Consider the following 15,157-nt stretch of genomic DNA (forward strand, 5'->3'; position numbering starts at 1 on the left):
AGAGACAACTGACATAAAATCCTGCCTGAAGACTCACTGAAAAAGCCTCTAGATTCAGTATTTCCCCAGATAAGTTGCAAAAGTTACAAATCAGCTTCCGGGGGTATCAGAGTATCTCAGTGAATTAGAGGGCGTTACCCAGCCACTGCATTACTAGCTAGAAAGAAAACCCAAGCCAACTGACCCATGAGTGCTCTGGCCTACTATCTGGATAATTTTGAAACAATGTAATTTCAGTGTGACACAAAGCCCATTGGTTTAAGAGATGCAAGGAGCCAGTTGTAGACAGAAGGGTCTTCTAACTTTCTGAGACAAATTAATGTTTGGGTTTTTTGTTTGTTTGCTTGTTTGTTTTTAGTTCATAAACATTCTATCATCAAACTCTTCTTCAATAAGAATGTTTACAAACATCTCCACCTAAGTGCTTACAAGCATTTGTTGCCAAGAACCATATAAAGTAAGTGCCTTTGCTGCTCTTCCCTAGGAGCACAAGCTGCAGCAGTTCAAAACTGCCTCTCCAGCCTCCCATGCTTCGGCATCAGCCCGCAGCCCCTGCCACTCCCAGGACAGCCCCTCAGTGTCCCATGCTTGGGCATCAGCCCGCAGCCCCTGCCACTCCCAGGACAGCCCCTCAGTGGCCCATGCTTGGGCATCAGCCCGCAGCCCCTGCCACTCCCAGGACAGCCCCTCAGTGGCCCATGCTTGGGCATCAGCCCGCAGCCCCTGCCACTCCCAGGACAGCCCCTCAGTGTCCCATGCTTGGGCATCAGCCCGCAGCCCCTGCCACTCCCAGGACAGCCCCTCAGTGGCCCATGCTTGGGCATCAGCCCGCAGCCCCTGCCACTCCCAGGACAGCCCCTCAGTGTCCCATGCTTGGGCATCAGCCCGCAGCCCCTGCCACTCCCAGGACAGCCCCTCAGTGTCCCATGCTTGGGCATCAGCCCGCAGCCCCCTGCCACTCCCAGGACAGTCCCTCAAAGCCTCTATGGCACCATGAAAAGGAAACTGATTTAGATATGGATGCTTCAGAAAGATTACAATCCTTTTTTAATGAGAATTCACCTTTGAAAGTGAAATGGACACAGGGTTTTACCATCATACAACTTCTTTGAATACGATTACAAATTACATATGTAATATATGTTATTAAAGACATCAAAGAAGATAAACCATCATATCTTTATACATATCATATCTTTATACATAGGCATTGACAATATGTATAAAAGCTTAATGATACAAGAGAAGAATGGGCAGACTTTACCCACAGTTCAACAGGGAGACAGTAAATGCAGCAGAGCAAGCCACACAGACTACATTCAGTTATCTCAGATGCATCTGTTCTCCAAGCACGGACATATACATGCAGGAGAAAGCTGAAAAGGGAATTTCAGGCTTACAGAAATACCAGCCTAATTCTTTCATTGTTTATGTCCAATGTGCCTTTGGTATCAGGTACACAGGAAGAGACAGGAGTGTAAAAAAACGGGGTTTCTAGTTTACAATCTGAGGCAAAGGATGCTAATTAGGCTAGCATCCTTCCTAGCACGAACACCTGCCTCCCTAATGACATACTTCATGAGCTCTGTTACATACTGCAGCTATGAAAACAGTTCTTGGAGAGCCACAGAAATAATCATGTCACACTCTCAAACTCCGTGATGTAAGGGAGAGAGATGAGATTCGGTATCTTTGAGTCTGTGTAGTTCAGATGTGGTTCAATTCTATTAAGCTGAATTATTTGTTACAGCTCTGAATTATTATTTACAGCTCTGTAAATCTGGAGTACTGTGTTAATCCATATAACCAAAATTATATAAACTAAAGCAAAATCAGCTTTCTCACTCTGATATGCCAAATAATGGCTATGAAAAAGAAGAACCAAGTAGTTACTAACTCCTACCCCAGGGCGAGGTCTACATTTAGATTACAAGTCTTAAGGGAAATGTAATGAGTACAAGAAATATTCACAAAACTCTAAGTCTGTTACAATAGTCTGTCATTCTGTTACAGTAGTCGGTAAGTCTGTTACAATAGTCTGTCAGTCTGTTACAGTAGTCTGTCAGTCTGTTAGAGTAGTCAGTAAGTCTGTTACAATAGTCTGTCAGTCTGTTACAATAGTCTCCACCTTGGCTACACATCAGAATCACTTTGGTAATGTATATTTTTTAATTACAGAAACAGAGCCCTGGCCAGCAGTTCTAATTTCACCCATACTATAATGGTATACTCCGTCAGTTTTTTTTAAAGCTCTCAAGTGACTCTAATATGCAGCCAAGGCAGCAATTCATAGTTTACATAATCAGTGTTCATCAGTTTTTAAGAGGATCCAACAACTGTCACTCAAAATACTCAACATTCAGAAAAATACTTCAGGAAATATAAACAGTACTGCACATATAAGGACAGAGAGGCACATACTTTATAATTCATAACTTCTGCACCATTTCCACTTGTTTTCTTGGTGACAGTTCTTGCATCGGAAGAGTGGAAGTAAGAACATGGTACAGAAGCAGCCTTATTAAGACATCAGTGTAAATGAGAGACAACTGCAGAATTCCTGAAACAACCTGTCACATAGTTTCAGGACTTGTGGCTTTTCTGAAGGCAGTTTAGGAAATAGCTACTTTGACTAATGAGTTTAACCCTCAAGAAAAGTACATCCCCAATCACTGGACATTTTCTAAAGTGACATCTCCAGCTCCTCCAACAGAAGAGCATGGTCCCCAAAGTCCACACTTAGAAAGGGGAACGACACTGGCTACACTCTGAGCATGCTGAGTTCCCGGGTTACACAGCCTCCAAATGCCAAGCTGTCCCAGTTTCATGCTCCCACCAAGTCAAATTTACAAAGTATTCAGGCATAAGCAGGAGCTGTGGGATGTACAGTCCTTGTCTCTAGGTCGTCTGAACACACTCTTTCTCAAGAAAACTCAACTTGCAACAAGGCAGCCTCTCCCCTCTCCCCACTCCCCAGCTCTTCTTGTTCACACAGGATCATGTTACTGAGCCTTCTAGAGTCACCACATGATGCTTAACACTTCACATACCACAAAACCCGAAAACTTTATCAGCTCAGAGGAAACACCCATCACTGAGGCAAGCCAAGAAAAAAAACAAAACAAAACAAAAAAAAAAAAAAAAAAAAACCTCTTTCACTTCTTTCACTTATTGCCTCACTAAAATATGTGAAGAATTTTAAAATTTTTCTCATTTCATCAAAAAACTGGGATGGCTTGCCAGAAAGCATTTAAAACTATGTAATTTAAATGGTAATGAGTTTACTGAGAATTAGTGAAAGTTCCCCTACAAATGCAAAGTGTCTGTGCCAGGCCCCCCCCCCTGCTGATCTGTGAGCTTTAAGTAGTAGGAAATCAAGTTCCCAGGGCTCAGCCCCAAATGGGCCCTTCCCACCAAGTCTGGCCCAGAAGGTCTCAGGAAGATCTTTTAGTTTACTGAGCAGCTTGGGAAACATCACTCAGATATTTGTAGGAAACATTGTTAAGGGCATCCCTTTAGGAAAGGACTCTGAAAACTAGTTCTGAAAATGGTAAATTCATAGAGGTTTTGTTCTTTTTTTCCAATTGACCCATTATTTACTTTTAGTAAAGCCTGGGTATAATTTTCATAAATATCTTTCTATTCTATACTTAAATTATCAACACAAATGCTCCTGAATTCTGATACATGCTTTCTTGTACAGTAACAGTATCTACTGTTGATTTGGGATTGTTGGCTTGAAAAAGTACTTAACAAATATTTTTCAATTAAAAAGGTAAGGATCCCTATTTAGCAATCCATATAAGAAGCACCTACTATGCTCCTTGTGAGTTTTCTTATAACTTAAACATGAATGCTGGTATTAAATGATCCTATTTAGCAGAGACTAAATGAGAAAAAGGAAAGCAAGGTAAGGAGAACAACCCATCTATATCTCAAAGCTAGTATATATATAATTATATAATAGATATCATATATTATATATACATCATATATAATATATGTAGCACACACCCTTTCCATATCACAAGCATTTCATGTCTTGGATCTTATCTCAATTTTATCTCCTGTGTTGGGGTATGATCACTAATTACAATGTTTTAAAAAGAGACAATGTTCAGGGTAAGTTCACACTGTCTAACATGTGTATTTGCATTTTAAAAGTCATACTGTGAGAATGCTCAGATCCAAGCCCAGGACTCAGGTCAGTTAAGACAGAAGGAGAAGAATGAGGAATAACAACCAGAGAAAAGGAGATTTCTCAAGAGTTACCAAAAAGAGTAATTGGTTCAATGTAAGCTACATAGGCAGGCGATGATAGCTAAAGGCAGAGCAATCTGTCTTATACAGACCATGTTCCAGGTGGAGACAAGGCTAATGTGTTTCTTAAACTGCACTGTAGAACGGTATTTCAGACATTAAATATTTTCTGTAATTGCTATGAGTAGTTTATGGTCACAGTTCTTAATTTCAAGTCTGCAATGTCAGGTACATAAAACATAAGGCATTCTGGATGAACTGTAATTCCTTACCCTGTCTAATACTCAACATCTGACCATCGCCAACCAGAAAGGCAAAACCAAAGAACAGATAAACAAGACAACTGTTGTCTTAACACAGTAAATGCACAACTTGCCATTAGGAGTTGACAGCACACAAGGAGTGAGCCTGCTGCCCACTAGTTCAGAGCTTCCTTCGGGTCTGGTGGCTACCCAGTCACAGGAAACTCAAGGCCCAGTCTTAAATCATCCTCTTGTGAGTGAAAGGAACATATTTCATCCAGGTCCACACAACATTTCCAGTTAAAGACAGTTCTTACTTAGCAAATCAGAGCATGCTCTGTAAGCCATGAACCACCGTCCCTGCTAAAAGGCATGTCTGCTCGCTCTCGACCAGAATCAGACGTCACCTTTCATTCCACACAGAAACATACTTTATGAATTAAGACCAGTCTGAACTTTTTTCCCTTTTTTTTTTTTTGCTAATTACATATAAATTACCCATTCGCACTTTTTAAACAAAAGTCAATATAGCAAAGTCTATTTTGCTAAGAGGACTTTAAGCAATAAATCCAATCCTAGTGTAGCCATCTCTGCAACAATTAAAGTACACACAAGGCATGACATTTAATTAGCTCAGATGCAGCACACGGGACTGAACCTCGGAAATGACCGGGGGCAGAACTGAACCCGGTGCTGCGATCAGACCGCGGAGCTCTCTCTTCACAGGCTGAGAGACGAATTTACTTTCATAAAACACTTCACTGGCATACATGAGTACAGTGACTCCTTCGATTGTTACCTATCGTTTTTATCGGTGGCCATGGTAGAGGCGCACTGTGATCATTTAGCCCAATTCAGGCAGAAAAGGTATGAAACAATATACTTCACTTTAAATCTTAGGATTCCTTCCAACTCCACAAAGAAAGCACATTTTATCACCATATCACAAATTCAAATGGATGCTGCAAGATTTTTAAAGTATCAAAACTCTATTCAGCACTTACATTGAAAACAAGTAAACTGGATTTTTAAACAGACTTAGAAAATAGGTTCAATTAAAGAAAAATTCCTCTAAAACAACAAACATCCACCTAGAGAAGCAGAAATAAAGAAATTACCTTTCTGTTAAAAGAAGAAACTTCTTGGCACAGTTTGGTCTGCAAAAGCTGAGGGTAGCCACAGCCAGGGCTGACCAGGCTGCGGGAACTCAGAACAGAAAGCAGGAGCTGGCAGGAGCTGGCAGGAGCTGGCAGGAGTGGGAGTGACTGACAGGCACAAGCAGAGGCTTTGAATGAGCAAGTAAGGGGCTGGGACTTCTCTGTTTGCTCTGGGATAGGAGGGAGAGGTTCTCGTCTACTTAACCCCTTGGGGCAAAGTCTTAATAACGGCAACAGCTGGTACACAGAGGGACTTGATCTGAGCACTGAGGTCAGCCAGCCAGGATATGAAGGTGACATGTCATTTCTAGCCTTTTCCTGCTTCTACAGGGAAATTGCAGTAAGGGCTGTTTTTAGTTATAACGTCCTTTGATCTTCTGGATTTAAAGTTACTTAGTAGATTAAAGCCATGTTGGCTGATAATGTTAGCTTGCTTAGCCTAGTTTAAGAGCCACAGACTCAGTGTTCTGACACACTGGCTACTACATCTAAACTAACACAAATAAACACCAGTGCCTGCTTATTGCCAGGTTTGGGTCTTGTGTTCTTTCACAAATGGCTCCTGAGATCCTGCTTTTCAAACGAGAAAGTTCACAATTTTAAGAGAGGCAGTCTTTTTCCTCCTCCTCTTCCTTTAAGAAGGAAGTATTAGCTGACACAGTGATAAATGTTTTTTTTTCTCCAAATTTTTTCAAATAAAAAATAGTTGTTGGCTAAATGGATTTTATTTTTATAAACAGATGGCCATAATAATACCAATGTAAAATTCTATATAAATCTTTATAAATCCCTGTAAACACATACTATATATTTATAAATGATAACCTTTTAGAAAGCAAGTGACAATTTATTGAAACCATGAATTCCATTTTTCATGTCTTTAATAATAAAAATATATGAACAGTTTTCTGTCAGGAATGCTGATTAGTTAATTATGTGAAGAGTGGATATTCGGGTTTCCAAAGCAGGAGCAAAGGAGAAGGTAAACTGGGCTTTATCTAAACAATGTTTCATGCATCAAAGGGTTCTCTCAAAAGAGTAAAAAAAAAAATTAAAAAATTAAATATACAGAATGAGGGAAAATTCTCAAATTATATACCTAAGTGTCTACTATCAGATACATGTTTATAAACAAACAAACAACCCAAAAACTATGTCATCCATAAAAAAAGAATCCACTTTAAAAGAGGCCAAGGTTTTGAAAGTGTCTCCCAAGACCTTCAAGTAGCTAATACTAATTAGTGATTTGAGGAAATAAAAATTAGAACCAAAATGAAATGGACATTATTTCATCTGCTCAAGGATGGTCATAACAAAGAAAGAATTCCAGACAGTGTCAAACGCAGAAGAGACCAGAATGCTTTTGTGCTGCTTTTGGGACTTTAAGGGACTAACGGACTCAGTGAACAACCAAAATCAGTCACCATAAAACCCAGGAACAGGGTTTTATGCCTGGCATCAAATACATTATTTCTGGGTTCATACTATGCAATTTGCTTCTGAGACCTAAGTTACTTGCAGCTTCCCAAATAATCATTGTGGTATCTTCCCAGACACTGAGCCAAGCTTCTGCAGGGGCGGGCACTCTCACTTGCTGGTGCCCACGTTCCAGTGGAGACAAACAGGATGAAGCGCTTGTGTTTGCCTGTCACATACACAGGTACAGGTACGTCTCTGGCAGCTCACTAAACACTACATTTTTCACTGTATTTGTGCATTCTGTTGGTGATATCACTGTTTAATGCCACAGCTAAAGGGCTACCTGGTGCTCTCCAGTGCAAGAAGGCTAGGACCCACAAATCAGAGAAAAATGTACGTGTGAAATAAGTGCTGTCAGGCACGAGTTACGCTGCTGTTAGACATGCATACCAATGTTAAGGAACCAACAGTATTCATCAGGGGAGCTATCTCTAAGCAGAAACACATAAAGCCAGGTTTACATAGGTTATCTGGTGAGAATGCCATGAACACAGACTCCCAGGAATACAGTCCTGAATTTCTGGATGATTTACTCCACTTGTTGCTACGGCTTTCTGAACTTATGCATCATAAATGACGCCTAAAAGGACTAAAAGAACTAAAGAGGAGCTCTTACAAGATGTGGGCATGAACACTCAGAGCACCAAGAGCAGAAACAAACTACATGTCCATCAGATGACTTCCGGGTAAGTGTGCTGCCAGTGTGTCTTTACAGCACAACACACGACCGCCACAGAAGCAGAATGCACGCTACTGCATGAGTCAACGTTCAGACCTTTGTTAAGGAAAAGCCAGAAGCACAAGGCTGCATATCCCGTGGCTTGATTCATATAAAGCATCCAGAATAGGCAAACCAGGAAGACAAAAAGTGAGCTAATGGTCGCCCTGAGTGGAGGCTGGAGCTAGCAGTGGGCAGCTGCTGCCGATAGGTGCAGAGTTTCCTTCTGAGTGATGAAGTGTTTCAGAACTAAACAGTTCCACAATGTGGTGAAAATCCACTCAACCAGACACTTAGGAGCAGTGAAATCTTTGGTGTGTTAATTATGTCTCAAAAAAAAAGTAAGAAAGGTCTAAGATTCTCACCATACAGCCAGTGGCTGCATGCACTTGACTATATAATGCATCAGGACTCCCCAGAGCAAGGTGAATACACTTGGTATGGGTGATGTCACCGCATTCTGATGCTGAAGGTCTTGGGCAGGGATTAAAGTTGAAGGTGCGCTGGAAAATTTGATTTTCTAGGAAGTGTGGACGAGGAATCAGACCCACATTTTAGGAAGCACTGCATTAGAGACAATCCCAGGCTCCTAAGGTACGTTTTCACATCTACATCTCCTAAATTTACCTAGAATACAGTCAGCCTGGGGATGGGAAGTATGGTGGGCAGGCAAGGGGAGGAAGGAAAGGAAGGACCTAGCTGAGCAAAAATATTAGTCTCTAACATCAAAGTCTGATGATACTGTATCATCTAAAAATCCTCAAGAAAACGGTATTAATTAAAAATTAATTTAGTCATTTTGTATCCCAGTATCTGCCCTCCCTGCCCCCCCCCCCCCCCGAAATGAAGGTATTTTTAACACTCTCTGGTCACCTTAACAATACTTTTTTAGTTTATTAAAATGACCAATCCCATTTCATTGTGCTTCTCCTCATAAAGTAGGAAAAATTTTAGAGCTGATTCCATACATGACTGCAAACTCCTTAATGCTATTACAGTGCCTCAAACAGCAAAGACCTATCTCCCCAGCTCTCAAACCTGCATCCTCATTTGCATTTGTAGCAGCTGCAGACTTCTATCTGCCGCCTTACAATTTGGGGTGTTGTGCAAACAGAGTGAAAGTGCCTTTGCCAAATGGCATATGCCACTATTACATAAAGAGCAAACATGGCGGATCTCAGGCCCTTCAGGGCAAAAAGGACCCTGAGAGGTCCTACTGCTCTCTGAAAAGTGTCTTACTTTTCTCTCATATAATCTGGTCTATCTTTTCTGTGAAGTTAGAGGTGTGCAGGTTTAGGGTAGGGCAATGGGAGAGGCCTGCCTGGTACATTTTACAAAGTGAGAAAAGAGCTGCTTACTGGCATGCCCCCTCCCAGAGGCAGCTAGCCCAGAACACAGGTTTGTCACATGATGCTTGCCACCAAAGTGGTGACATCAGCAAGGCATGAGCAAGCTAGAAGAGCAAAGCAGTCAGGGTTCCAGTAAGGTGCTTCTTAGCTTGGTCCAGCCCACAGCTGAGCAATGTCTAAGTCGAAACGCAGAAAAGGAACTGCCAGTAAAGCAACAGATGCACTGCATGCTGGGTTCCAGCTGCTGGTGTACAGATCTTTACGTACCTACGTAAGTTCTCAGACCAGAACCTAAGTGACACCACAGTTCAAACGTCGGTCCATAAGGAGCTGGGAACCCACTCAGCGTTCTCAGCTCATAACCCACGGGCAGTCACTCAACCCAGATGTCACCTTCTCCATCTACAAAATGTAGATGTTAAGAGAGATTATCTCAGAGCCTCTGAATTCAGTTTTGAGGCCACTACAAAAAGATAAATCCCAGTTTTACCATTTAAGATTATATTCCAAATTATGTTAGCAAATTGGGAACAAAGGCAGAATGTTGGTAAACCGTAGCGGAGCAGCCACTTGGAAATGTGTATCAATCTTCCCTGCTCCTCCTATCTGGCAGCTGTCATCTGTTAATCTCCTTACCCCATTTCCGGCTGGAAATCCTATCTCTAGATCTGTAATTCTCACAACTGAAGCTGCAGGGCTTTATCTCCCAGTCAGACAGCTGAAGAATGTGCTCTTCCGGCCTCCCGGCCTCCAGCTTCTAATCCACGATGCCCCTGGCCATCTTCACTTGCTCAGTATTGATTTACTGAAAACTCACACTACAATCCCAGTCCCACCCCAAACCTGCTCTCCAAATCCCAGGTTTGGGGATGTTAATGAAAATAGCCTCCAGAAAGAGAAAGACACCTAAAAATCACAGCCTCTTCTGTGGGGAAGGGGAAAGGCTGTCTGTGTTGCTACAGTTCCCCTCTGCCAGATCTTCCACTGAAATCACAAGGGCCCTCTCGAGCCCCTGCCTGGACCTCTCCTTGGGACTGATTCTGTGTATTTTCTTACATGAAAAGGAAGCTTGAATCCTGAGTTCTTCGACAACTAATATAACTGCACAATCGTCTCAGATGTCCTGTAGAACTTGTCCATTATCATTTGCAGAATCTGACTGTCTTTCCTAACGTAACTATGGTATTTTGGGTATCCGCAAAGGTAGCCGCATGCCACACAGGCTATTAATTTACATGTAAAGAAATTAGACTTGAGTGCCGAGTGTACCCAGTGCACTCTGAGTGTCCAGCAGGCCCTGACTCAGCCACGGAGCTGGAGGGGCAGACCCCACTCCACCAGAGCACACAGACTGCAGGCGACCCACAGAGCTGGAGGGGCAGACCCCACTCCACCAGAGCACAGAGCTGCAGGCGACCCACAGAGCTGGAGGGGCAGACCCCACTCCACCAGAGCACACAGACTGCAGGCAGCTCCAGACCCACGAGCCACCTGGCTTTCCTCACTCTCCCCAAGTGTATCTTCACTGTTCCTTCTTCGTCAAATCCATCACTTACAATGACCATTGAGTTTTCTTCCACTTCAGAAGCCCGGGTCTTTGGCCTGCTGATGCTTGGGCTACTTAGCAGAGCTGCCCCTGTCTCTCAGCTGCCACACCCTCCCCAGGCCTCAGCCCACGCTCCTCTCCCCACTGGCACAGCTGCTGCCTCAGCACTCCTTTTTCAATATTTAATTTTGTTAGTGTTTCTCACTGGCAGCCTCGGGCTCTTTTCTCCTTACTCAGTCCCCAGTACTCTCTGCTGCATGTGCTTGGCCGAGCCTTTGCAGTGCCTTACTCTAAACCCTGGGCAGTGACTGACAGCTTGTCTTTCTTCTCTCCACCAACTTCTGCTCTGAGTTTTATCCTGCAGCTTCTGTTGTCCAATAACATTCCATGTACATGTCCTCCCGGCTGGTCAAAGCCAACAATCTAAAACATAAATTGTCAGCATCAAAGAACTTGTTGAGTTTTCCTATCCTTTTTAATGCAAATTTTATGGGTTTTGCACCATTTAAAATGGAATTGAAATAGCCCATGTGGCACGTGCTTTTCGTGCTTTTCGGGTAGCCAAAATAACACAGTTATGTTAGAAAAGAGGGTCAGGAACTGCAAGTGATACAGGACATGCTCTAGCGGACATCTGTGGCCGTTGTGGTAGTCTTTCTTTGAAGAAGCTCAGTACCCAAGGATCCAGAGCCAGAGCATTATAAACTGGCCTTACGGTTCTGGGCCACCAGGGACATGCTGGGGTTTGAACTTGAGTCCTCTGGAAAAGCAGCCAATGTTCTCAAGTGCTGAATCATCTTCCCAGACCACAGTTTTCTGATCCACTCTCTCAGTCACCTAAACCCATGAATCTGACTTTAAGACAGTTCTCTGTGGCCCACCAGATCTATGCTGCATCCTGAGGTACAGTGGAGTCATCTTCAACCTTCAGGTAACTACAGCTTTTTACTCCCTCCCTAAACACTACCACCCATCCCTTCAATTCCACCCTCCGTCACCTTGGTTTTACCTTTCCCTTGGATAATCACCAGGGCCTAACCAGTGTGACCAACGAATAGTCTGTACTTTTTCCAACCTAAGCCACACGGCATTTCTATATATTCACCAGCAGAAGAGGCAGAGCCGACCACACCGACCTCTGTCAGAAAATGCTAAGGCTCACTGGGCCAGGGGAGAGTTTAGTCATTTTAGCTGGAATGCAGACCTTCCCTTATTAAGGTTCTTTCTCTCCCCATCCCTGGCAGATGCCCCCCCAAAACGGACTTTCTTTCCTTCTTGTACTGGCGGTGTGGCTCAGTGTTAGTGAGTTTTCCTGGCGTGCCGAGGCCCTGGATTTAATCTCCAGCAGAAGGCATGCCTGGTTAGATCACAGAGGACCCTGCTTTGCAGCGGGCGAGTCTGCACACGCCCTCTGTCCTTACACTTCTACCACCTGCTAGTGCCTTCTTCCACCAGTGCCCTTCAATCACATTTCCAAATTCCCACAACCCCTTTCTCTGTTAAGCACACCGACAACCACAGATCTCCCAGGAAGCCTTCTCTGATGGCCTGAAGCAGAGATCCTGATGGCCTGCTCCAAGTCACGTGACCCTGAGAGCTCTATTATACCACTTACCATATGCCAATCTTAAACATTTTTTTTTTTTTTAGAAAATCAGGACCATTTATATCTTCTGCCTTCTTAATTTACATTTAAAGGCATGGGCTCTATTATCTTTAGGCCTCTGAGGAATGTATATAAAGCACATTATTCTATGTATTAAGTTAATATTTACACTTTACGAATGTTGACTGAAAAAGTCACAGTTCACAATTTGTTACTATGACATGTATTACATTCTCACTATGCAGAGTGTAGAATTGAAATATAGTCTGCAAATAAAATTCAGTATACAAAATCTATTTTCCTGCTGACTTATACAGACCCTAGGCACCATTCCCACCACAGCTGTGCGAAAGAAACAGCAGTCAAGATTCAATTCATGTCTGACTGCAGTATGGTGCATTATTCCCTGCTGTAAATTCTGAACACTAACGCACTCCTGAATACTAGGGAAGTCTGGCTACTCACCTCTTCTCTGAACCAGTAGCGGTCAGATCAAAAGCGAATATGCAAGCTCATTCCAAGATGGGTTTTCAACTCTCATTGGTTTTTTGTCATAGGATTTTCCTAGGCTTTAATACAGGTATTTTTAAACGACAACAAAAAAATAATTTTTCTTTCCTCCACAGTGAGCCATTACAGGCACTAGCCTGTTGACTTTCTATTTAATCTCTGGCTAATCTTATTGTAGCAAATCTCATCTCTGTGACAAAGCATCATAAAAATTCATGAATGGAGGAAATCTTGGGGTTTAGCTCATATAGTCTTTGCTTGATTTGTTTAAAAATTAGAAAATCATATACATCTTATCAATATTACAAGAAGCATTTGGTTACCCAGAATGAAATGCCCTTATTATTAGCAGATAAGCTATCAAACATCTTAAAGAGATCAGAAGCTGGAATGTATACTTTAGGTGACAAGGCATGCGCATCAGTGGGTCTCAGGGATGGAGTAGTCTACATTCTGTCGACTACACAGCAGTTCTAATCTCCCTTAACCTAACCAAAATAAATTACTATTAAAAACTTCGAGTATGGAGCAGAGACGGTAGTAGGCTCTGGAGTCCAACCTTCCACTACATGTACCACTCAATGCCAGCTTCTCTCAAAACAACGAAGGAAGAAATCAAACAAGCCCTGCCCTTTAAAATGTGAGAGTTAATACAAGGTCAGTTTATTGTAGTTCCACATTTTCCTGCAAGGAGAACTTTCTTGTAGTAGAAAAGTGTTAAATTTCAGAGGAGAGAAGCCTCCGAGTTGATAGGTGTGTGTATATATATATATATATCCCCAAAGCATTTCAGGCATTATAAAATAACAAGACTGCAGACAGATGACCTAAGAATATAATCTTGAAATGCACAAGGATTTAAAAACAAAGCTTAATATTAACAGCTCTGGGCAGCTTCCAAAATATTTCTGGTTTGCAATATAGGATTTCAAAATGTGATATTATACTTTTACAATAGAAGTTCTTGGCAGGAAATCTCCTGCTAAAATGAAGAACAATATATCTTGACTTTAATCTAATTAGAATGTTCTCTTTAGGGTTTCAGTTGTATCTTGTTACAAAGCTCTACACTGAATATAAATGAAAGCAGTGTACGCTGAGTGAGGATTCTGTCTAACAACTGAAATTTTCCATAAGTCAGATGGTGGGTGACTATAGGGAGAATTACACTTGCCTTCTTCACGGCATGAAGTAAAGATGTGTGCAAGCTGATCTTCTAACTGCTAGATATTACAGGAAACTATGTGTCATCTGAATACACACACATCACATTCGTTGACATAAAATGAAATTGTACAGAAGAATATATAAAACTCGAATCCCCTCTCTTTCCTTTTCTTCTTTCCTTCCTGTCTTTTCTTTCCTTCCTTCCTACCTTCCTTTCTTTTCTTTCATTCTTTCCATTTATGCTTTTATAGTGTTTGTTCTTGTACATTTGTATGTTATAATGTTTTTGGCAAAGAAAGAACCTGAAACCACCAAACTCTGAGGCTGAAGACACTGGAAGTGGGTATTTCATGAATGTGGGGGAGGCTGCTTTAGATGTTGAAAACATATACAGTAACAATTCAAAAGTTCAGACAGCTCAAAATTGTGAAAGTCATCATCAATCTTGCCTCAGAAATGTGTTTTTGAGATAAAATTCTGTGAGATGGCTATAAAAAAATAAGAAATAAGGTTAGATAAGAAGAAAATATCCAATAAAATATTTTTAATTTAGAAAGAAAGAAAGAAAGAAAGAAAGAAAGAAAGAAAGAAAGAAAGAAAGAAAGAAAGAAAGAAAGGAAGGAAGGAAGGAAGGAAGGAAGAAGGAAGGAAAGAAAGAAAGAAAGAAAGAAAGAAAGAAAGAAAGAAAGAAAGAAAGAAAGAAAGAAAGAAAGAAAGAAGAAAGGAAGGAAGGAAGGAAGGAAGGAAGATAAATAAATGAGCAAGAGGGTAAGGATTTTATTTATATCAGAATTAAAGACTATGAGAAAACACAAAATATCCTCGTAAGTGTTGTCAGACTTAAAATGCGGCTTGGCTGACAGCAAAGGCTGATGTAGATGGACTGCTGGACTGTGCTGGCAGCAGGGCTTGGGTCCGGGACAGTTAAAGGACCTGCATCCTTAAGGGCAGGGCAGCAGTCCACTCAGCAAAGCCACTTAAAACACTGAAATGGTGGGGTAAGGCAACAGGATGAGTCAAGTTCAGGAATTCAAAACTACTTTGTATAAGAAAGCAATACCCCAACCCCATCTCAAAAAGAAAAACAAAATCACAACATGGAAACAAAAACCATCTCAAAGTG

At 41.8% G+C, this 15,157-nt stretch overlaps 1 protein-coding gene across 3 annotated transcripts in view; it reads right to left on the bottom strand.

Moving 5' to 3' along the window:
* Disp1 (dispatched RND transporter family member 1) overlaps positions 1–15,157 on the bottom strand; it is a 143,293-nt gene that overhangs the window by 55,481 nt on the left and 72,655 nt on the right. Inside the window, exon 1 of one of the 3 annotated variants that reach the window (XM_052200371.1) lies at positions 5,621–5,741. The exons of the other annotated variants lie outside the window; for them this stretch is intronic. The gene's annotated coding sequence lies outside the window, so the exon portion shown is untranslated. Of the gene's footprint in view, positions 1–5,620; positions 5,742–15,157 lie in introns of those variants that run through there. 3 annotated transcript variants of the gene reach the window in all.

This window comes from Apodemus sylvaticus, chromosome 12 (assembly GCF_947179515.1).
Source record: "Apodemus sylvaticus chromosome 12, mApoSyl1.1, whole genome shotgun sequence".
Lineage (NCBI taxonomy): Eukaryota > Metazoa > Chordata > Mammalia > Rodentia > Muridae > Apodemus > Apodemus sylvaticus.